The sequence below is a fragment of the Convolutriloba macropyga genome, chromosome 1, assembly GCF_964194025.1.
Source record: "Convolutriloba macropyga chromosome 1, txConMacr16.3, whole genome shotgun sequence".
NCBI lineage: Eukaryota > Metazoa > Xenacoelomorpha > Acoela > Convolutidae > Convolutriloba > Convolutriloba macropyga.
The window spans coordinates 22,820,468-22,829,867 of record NC_134468.1 but is presented as its reverse complement, the minus strand read 5'-3'; the positions used below and the strand labels follow the sequence as shown (position 1 = coordinate 22,829,867).

The window sequence follows — 9,400 nt, the reverse complement described above, 5'->3', positions numbered from 1 at the left end:
AAAACAAGGGACCATAGAATGCCAACATTTCTGACTAGAAAATGTTAAATTTGAGCGGCAGAAAGATAACAGAGCACGACTGGTTTCGATGCCGAACAGAATTTTTCACATGAGAGCTTATTTTTGTAATGTAAACTATATTCAGCAAAAAAATGCCAGAGGCGTAGTAAATTTCTCAACTCCTAAACATCTCAACGTAAAACATCTGTTACCAAACATCTTTTGCTTGCAAAATGAGATATTTTAATCTATTTTTTTGTCAGCGGGGTAAAAATATTACACAGGACTGACTTCACCCGTAACACAAATATGTACACATGCGTTGTATACCTTTATTTGTATTTGTACGTCACTGTATTTGTTCATATGCAGTTACGTAAAACGCTAATCCTGTCTTATGTTTTTTTTCTTTTTCTTGATCACTATGCTTGCTCCCCCTTTAGGCATCTTACTTTGTATCAAGGGCGTAAAAACTAATTTAGCTTTGTTTTTCTAGTTGTTTTCCTCTATGAAAGCAATTACAGTGGAAGACTGTACATGACTTTCCGTTTTCATATTACAAGATATGCAAAAGTTATGGCAAAATGAAACGATACAGAAACACATAAAACGCCCTTGTATACTGAGTCAGTTTAGAAAATAGCCCCACACGAACCATTTTTTCCCAGGAAAAAAATCTACATGAAAATCTTGTTTTTGATCAAAAAAGCAGTTTATTAACCAGTGTATTTTGGTCCCCAAGTGTAAGATCTGTTCCGCCAATCAGAATCTATTTTACGAAGCTCCTATCTTTTGTCCAACATCCACCATGGAACGCAAAAGAAGAACTGAAAACATTCAACTCAGATCAAATTGGAAACAGCGATGTCAAGGTACAATAGGTTTAAGTATCATAAATTGAGACAAACTGTGGGAAGCAGATCAAAAAGCCTGTTGCTTTTGGATACTGCTTCTCAGATCGAGCGTCGTAGATAATTGAATGGACAAGAAGCACACGCAATGTTTGACTTCAAAGAAAACGAGGCTTTGTGAGATTTGTTGGGCGCAAGTCCGCAATATTAAAAAAATGACGTTCGACCGATATACATTACGGTGAGTGCAGAAAAGTAAAACAAGACCAAAATATGCGGCAGTTTTCAGGGACTTCAACAAATTGCAGAAAAAAGCGATATGGATCAATTGAAAAAGCGAATTGATAAATTAAACTTTATATACGATACAAATCATAGAGATTTTTAGACAGAACTATTGCAAAATTCCTTTTGCCCAAAACGTGTCCTCTCTATCGCTAAAAAAGTGAATTAGAATTACAAAATCAAAATTATACAGAAAGCAACTCCATTTATCTCATCATTTAGGAGATAGTTTACGCACTAGAATAAAGACCATGAGTTAACAGCATTATTAGACTGCCATAACGACGTCCTACAACACAGGACAAAACAATTTTAAAAAAATTTTGTCAATTTTCAACTGGAGTCCTAAATCAGACTAATCTGCAATTGTTCAAGCGGGTAGAAAAATCGAAATGTTTTTGCTCGAGAGTGTCTATTGCCAGAAAACGCTCTCCCACACATTTTTCAGAGAGCTTGAAAGTTTCAACTGAAACTGTCAAAAAGATACGCCAAGTAGTTTTAATGAACCAGCTACGTCACATTTCAATGAATTGTGCAATTAAGATACATCATCTTCTGATGATATCCCTTTGATGAACTTGAAGTAAACTGGTAGAGATTGGAAGCCAGAAAACATTCATATAATTTCCGGTAAAATTATGGCAAAAATATCAGCGAAGCCCAGTGTACAATTATTAATTGTTCGTTAGCAAAAGATATTCAAGAATCTTGCCGAATTACAGTATGTAACCCTTCAGAGTGCATTAATCCAATGGCAGTCACTAACGAGCCTATCAAAGTTTCACGTCTTATTAAAACTTCCAGGGGAATTATTTGGACGGAAAGTGGAGCGGAGACAGTAAGGGACTGAACCAGAACTGTCCACAACCAGTCAATGGGAGGGACTTGTAACCAGGCATCGGGTTAAAACTTACTCAGAGCAACCAAAAAATTAATTTTTCTGAAAATCTCAAATAGTTTGCGGGTGAGTTTAGAAATCGAGAACAGGTTTGCTTAATTGATATAACAATTGGGTATATAACACAGTCATTTTGTCAGCTCTGAATTGAAAAACCACCTTCAACCCGAGACTCGAGTTCAATGAGATATTGAAAACGAGTACCTGATGGTCATTTAGCAGAATTGGAAAACTGTTCAGAAAAAAATGTTCTTACCCCCAGTGGTAATAACAGTGAAAGGGTATAGTTCCATCAATGTTGAAACAGATTCAAGGGTAATACATAAAAACAAAAATAAAAAACATCAAGCAGCAAATGCCGAATACTGGTTGATGATATTTGCACAAAAGAACTGAAGAAGACAACAGACAACTTAAATTGACTGCGGAAGTTCTGCAGAATTGAACAAAACCACATTGGCATCACGCGCTCGATAACGGAGTCATGCGAGAAAAAATAACCTGTTAACTTCTCAACGCCGTCACTTTGCCAAACAACTTGAATTGTCAAGGCGCCACAGGCTTAGCTTTCACGCCAAAACAATGAAAAAACTGCAGCAGACTAGAAATTTGCCCCCACAGAAGAATTCGCTTCAGATCATTTATTGATTGCGTCGACTATATCGAAGGACGTTATCCAGTATATAATAAACCTATGGCGCTTCTTTTGTAACCCCTCTTTGAAATAGTTGTAAAAAATATTTGATACAATATTAAGCTCATTTCGACCGAAGAAAAAAGAATTATCGAAGATCTCAGAAAACTCCAAATTTTGACAAGATTCTGAACCAGACGTTCATGTGCAAGGCGTGTTGGGACCTCTTGAGGGCAATAATTGAGGAAACATTCCTATTCGATGGATAAAACGTATCAAATAGGTTAACAAGATGGATCATAGACTGATACCGTTTCAAGTAGAAACAGCATATGGCTAGTTCAGATGACTGCAATTAATTGTATACATCGGTAGAACAACAATGCCTGCAAAATTAGTGTCTGAAAAATGACAACACTTTCGTTTGTGAGCCATATTTGTTCAAATAAAAGCCTAATTAAATTTCTAGGTCACAATGATTTTAAACTAGAGTATAACAAGGCGGCTCGGTAATATGCAATGGCACATAAGGTTCCGACCCCGCCAATCCACAATTTTGGCATAATTGTCTACCAAATGAGGAACAGATAGAAAAACCCAAAAAATATTTTTTGCGAATCCCAAAAAAGCCCAAGTCCTTTTCAACAAAATTCTGTATGAACGATAAGATAACCTCCAAAACAAATAACTCAGTGGAGTAAAAATTGATGCATTAGATTGCTGTAAAATGTCAATATTAAGAAAGCGAGTCAAGAAACAAGCAAAATCAAACAACAACAACAACAAACATTAATCACATCAAAAAATTTATGTCCCTCTTAAAAACTAAATTTAATAACAAAGTCAACATACCGTCAGATAAACCTGATACTAAACAAAAATAAATTTTAAATAACCAGAAAACATGTGCGACCAGTCCATAAAAAGGTTTGGTAACAATTATACAAAAAAGAACAAAAACAGTAAAGTAAGAAAATTAACTTATTTTTTTGAAACAGTTAATTTCAAAGTAATAAATACCATTAGGAATAAATCAATATTACCACAAATTTACAATTACCACTGTTTCTATAGAAGGGCATTAGGACCTGTCCTTATTCATTTTTTAAAGCGGCTAAAAAGAACAACAAAGAACAAACAAAATTTCAATTGAAACTTGCCAGAAAACGCTGTCAAAACCGTCAAGCCAAATTTTGGCACTCAAAATATATTTGATTGCACCTTCTTCAAACAGTTGTAATGTAGTACGTGGCCATTCATTAGTAAGACTAGGTAACAAGTAAACAAAAAAGCGAAGTGCTAAAGTGTGTAATACTTTTAATTTTTTTTTTCGAAACAAAATTTCATTCAATGTCATGAAAGGCATTAATTACAAAAAGAGCTATTTAAATAGCGTCATTTATTCATAAAAAATAAACCCTCGAGACCTGTAATTATCCAGAATATTTCTTGCATCTACAAAAAGAACGTCAAATATGACAAAAATCAAATTAATTTACTTTTTTTTTGTGAAAAAGCGGTGTCGAAGCCAGTAAGGTCATAACAAATTCTAAAAAAAAGATTTTGGGACACCAATCCCTTTTTTTCCCTTGACACCCATAATGTCATATTTGACCTGTAATTAACTAACGAGATTAGGTAACAAAAAGAAACATAAAAAGAACGAAATTTCCAAGTTAAAAAGTTTTTTTTTTAATTTTGGAAAACGATGGGTTTCAAAGTCATGAAAGCCATCAGCCATCTGCTAATATCAGAATATCGGTTCTTCTATTCTTCCATGAAAAGCCAATGAAAGCTATCACTATACAGGAAACTTCATACGACCGAAACGACAAAGTATAAATAACAGTTAAGACAAAATTAAAAATCTCAATTGATTTCTTCAAGAAAGAGGCGTCGAGGCCGTTAAAACGACGATTTATATCTTTCAGGATTTTAATATGTTCAATTGTGTTTTATTATAATTGCTAATAAGGTGACATGAGAACTGTCAATAATGTGATAATGTGACAAAATTAGAAAACGTGAAAAACTGGCAAATATCAAAACAAACAAAAAATCTAAAATCTTGTAGTATCAAAGCCAGAAAACTATAACTTCAGGCTTAAAACTGCAACCGAGAATAAATGTTAACTCAGTAGAAAGAAGAAGCAGTCTTTTTTTGCTGACCCTAAGCTGGAAATTGAACAAATTAAGAAAAAAAATAGAGGAAAAGTTAATTAAGCCATTATTTATTGAAAAGTCAAAAAAAATTTTAAAAAAAGAAACGGCCATAAACTTTCCATTAAAAAACTAAATGCATTAGTCTGGAGCTGCTTAGCAAGCAAATTGGTTGGACCTATCACTCCTGAGCTTTGATTTGATATGTTCTGTTCTTTTTTATTAAAAAAATTTTTTTTTTTAAAAAAAAAAGACCGACTGATTACAACCCAATTTTTTTTGGATTGTAACAGTCCAAGAATGGCCCAAAACTAGCCCTGTTAATACTTATTGTCCGTTAGGAACAATTGAATTTTCGAATGTTGTAGATATAGATAATTTGTGAGTTGAAACTCAAAATAAAATCTGCATTTTTGATAATCAACGAGTAAAGTTAGCAAAAAACGGCAAAGTTTTAATTACAGTGCACTCTCAGCGGACTCTGAAGTAAAAATAGCCCCTCACTAAGTCTACAAAGATTGTATGAGTGTTGTTTGGGGTTGTACTGTCGGCAAATTTAATCAAAGTGGACTAAAGTAGCTTATTTCGTGCTGTTTTTGATGAATAAGGCTAAATTTTGTTATGTTTATCCAGATTTTTTTACCAAAAAAATTAAATCAAAACAATCAACAATGCTTGTTCGTCTTCAAAAATAAAATCAACGACACTATTCTTAAAAATTATAACAAATTTTAGCAAAATTCACGAAAATTTAGGCAAAAATTCCGGAAAATGTGAATAAAAACAGCGTGAATTCACTCTTCTTTTCTCAGAAGTTTAAACCTCGATAACTCCCTGTAGAAAACGAAAATTAAAAAATCTTTTTAATTCCATATTCTACGCTGGACGAGCTTTCTAATGATACCAGTCTCAACTCTCTACGATGAATATATCGAGCGGCGAAAATTCACGGAACAAAAAAAAAACCCAGTTGAGTATATAGTTCCTCCCCCCTCAAGAGGGTCGGAACAATGATCCCATGGCTATGGGGATATGATTAACCAGCCAAACAAACGCGCTATTGCCAGGAAGCAACTTTAACTGGTTTTTTAGCATTTACCCTGCTCCAAATCAGTCGGGCACTGATTCACTCAATACAAATTCACGGTCCAACAAAAAATACTTGTCCAATCTTTCTGACAACCATCACGTTTACAAAAGTCACATCTACAATTTTTTTCATGTGAATCTTGGATTGAAACCCAAAAAGAAGAACGTGATAGTGACAATTGATCTATAGGTTTTGAGCAGCGCTGAAAAATTGAATTGGACAATCATATACACAATGAAAACCTGTTTACTTGACCTCTAGACATGGTTACTGAAAAATACGCTGGCTTCAGAGGTAACAGTATTAAAGGAATTACGTGACTGCGTGGTGGCAACGGTAAAAAACTGCAAAACTTTTAGCAAATATATCTCTTTTTACTGGCAAAATTGCAGATAACATACACTTTTCTGTTCCCTGACGACAAAATAGCGATCCCTTGCCTATTAAAAGACGCAATGATCAAATCATTCGACTAATTCTACCCAGCAAATGAAGTTGCGATGTGATTCACAAGTCCGCTGAAACAAAGTGGCCCTACATTAACCGGGACCTTTTTACCAACGCTAACGACAGTACTCAGTAAATTTTTATCGGTAAGAACATGAAAATTGTAATTCCTAAATGTTTCTTCACTTCACTGCCAAAAATTCAAGAAAAAGGAGAGGTACAGGTAATTTTTGCTGGTTTCAAATTAGACAATTGTGGACAAAAATTTCATGTTTCACTAGCAGTCGATAGATAGTTGAAATCCATCAGTAATCTTCTTGATAATCCACCTGATAAACAAGAAATACCGTTATCAGTTATCTTGAATTGTATGTTTGTAACTATGGCGTGCACTGAAATATACGACTATGAATCGCTTAATAAATGGCTGAGTAAAATTTTTTATGATAAACAGAGCCTTTTTTCTTGGAGCACTTGTAAAAAATCTATCGGAATGTCAGTGTTGTCAAAATTATTATACAGACAATTAAATGTTGTTTAGCCTGCATTGGTCAAAGCAATTTGACGAAACCTACAGATTTTCAAACATGCTTAAAATCGATCATCTATTTGTTCCTCTTGCTGTTGAGTCATCGGTTGGAAACACTGTGCAAGGACGACTCCCTACCAAGCCTCTTAATTTCAATTGATATCAGAAACAAATTCTTGCAATAAAATTTGATTACTATCAAAAATTTCTCAGTTCTACAGAATTTTTTTCTAATGTCAGCAAGGAAATGTTCAATTAAAAAGTAAATAGAAATTTGATCGCATTTTACCTGTGATTGAAATCACTAACGCTATTATTTATACCTGGAAAATTCTCTTGTGTATCACAATAAACCGCAGACCAAAATCAGTTTTATAAAATCCAAGTCACAAACTAATCCTTCTCAAGATTTCGATTTGACATGGCAAAGGGTCCTGGTCTTCATAGTAAAACGGCTCACCGAATTTTTCACCTGTGTATCTGCCTCGCGTTAGCTTGAACACATCCAGCGGTGAGATTTCAGGTTTCGCCCCAATTAAGGGTCGATTTTGTGACATCTGTTCATAACAGTGAGTCACAGCGCTGAACAATTCGAACGTAATTCTCCCTCCCCGGAAATGGGGATGTACTGCCCATCGATTTGTTTCGACTACTCCTTTGGAACCAAATTGGTTCCTCAGCTTGGAAATGGAATCCGATCTATTCGCATAACCAAAAATTTCGGCATCAGTTGAAGAAATCAGCCTGCAACATCCTACAATTCCGTTTGGGTAATTTGGGTTTTCGGCAATGATCCAAAGCGAATTTTGGCTATATTTGTCTAATAAATACGGTGTTCTACCATTTGATTGGCCCAGTTTTACTTCGAGTTTTGAAGGGTTGTCTTTGCCAAAATCCCATTTACATTCTTCAACGTAAATTTGATACAGGAAAGACCCGATGTTTTCAACAGTTTTGTTATCTGGATAACATAACGAAAGCCAATATCGGCTCTGTAAAGAAGGAATTTTCAAAAGGCGAGCCATTTTAGCTGAAGATTAAAAACGTCGAAAAAATAATCTAAGTAATAATTCCTAGCCGTCTATGTTCGGGTAAAAAAATATCGAATAGGATAGCGTAGTGACAAAAATAAAAGAAATGTAAACGTAATTAAAACAGTTGCTTTGGGTCAATTGATTTAAGAAAATTGTTCGCTTGGTTGTCATAGAAAATATAGAACGAACGTCAGTTTTATAGTCAGTCCCACTAAGTTTCAACGCTATCGAACGTTTCAAAGGTCAAAGTTCAAAATTAATACATGCAGAGATGAGTACTTGTTGTTTTTTGCATGTTGAAAGTTTTTCGAACGTTCGCTTGCGTTTATGGCACTTGCTATATAATGAATTCCAAAGAAACATTTTTTTTTTTGAAAATCGATAGGCAATAGATCGCATTCAAAAGTGAATTGACGCACTGTCTGAGAAGCATTTCAATCAAACATCACATTAAAATTATCTGAGGTCACATTCGAAATAATTCCAATTCCCATGCATTTCCCTTTATCTCCATTTCATCAGTCCATATCCACGTTTTTCAACTCTGAACTTTGATATAGTAAGTCCTATGAAGTTGCAACGCAAGCGAACATTCGAAAAACTCGGGGCATGCAAATGGGCAGTGTTTTGCTAGATATCTTCATGTCTTAAAAATGAACTTTGACCTTTGAAACGTTCGGTAGCGTTGCAACTTTATGGGACTGAATATACTATAATCCAACGTTCGAAAAACGCCAAAAACATGCAATTGATGATGCAAATGAGCATTATAGACAGTGTTTTTGAAATGTTTGGTTATTTCAACTTATTGGACACGCTATATCTATCTACATTTGAACTTTGACTTTTGGAAATTGGAGTATGGAAATATTCGCCTGCGCTCTATTTTATCCGCCTAACTTAATCAGAAAGTCCATTTACTGTGCACAAAAATGTAACAAATGTAGGATACAGTTTTTCTTCAGGAATTTGTGGTCACCATAGCCAACTGTGACATAAGTTTTCTCTTCTTAGTTACACCAATTGAGTTCGGATATATGGTTATACAAAAAGAAAAATTGAGTCAACTCAAAAAGGTGAAAGAACTGTAAAAGGTGTCAGGACATCAATACTTGAATCGTTCAGCAACTTAAGTGACAGTTGAATAATTTTAAAGTCTTTGTGAAACACAGCAGGAGGTACCATTTGGCAGCTGTAGCAGATGAGATCAAGTTTCGATCTCTTTCCATTAAATGCCAAGTTTCCGCGGTAAAAAAATCATTTTCAAGCTCTGGTAAGTATTTCCGATGCACTAAATTATCACTTGTGAACTTAACAAGACCGTTCCTAATTGGTCGTAATTTGTTCCATACAGCCATAAAAGCGGATGCTGGCGACAAAAATCGGCAAAGTACGACAGATATTAATCAACGCTGGAAAAAAACATTTGCCTTCTGACTGATGAAATGCTAAGCTAGCGCGAATGAGAATCT

General features: G+C 34.7%; 1 long non-coding RNA gene across 1 annotated transcript; it reads right to left on the bottom strand.

Moving 5' to 3' along the window:
- Positions 1-7,067: 7,067 nt before the first annotated feature.
- Positions 7,068-8,938, bottom strand: LOC142347330 (uncharacterized). The gene is made up of 2 exons (XR_012760332.1): positions 8,774-8,938; positions 7,068-8,152 (listed from the first exon to the last, which is right to left on the bottom strand). It is a non-coding gene; the product is annotated as an uncharacterized LOC142347330 (long non-coding RNA).
- Between the last annotated feature and the right edge of the window lie 462 nt (positions 8,939-9,400).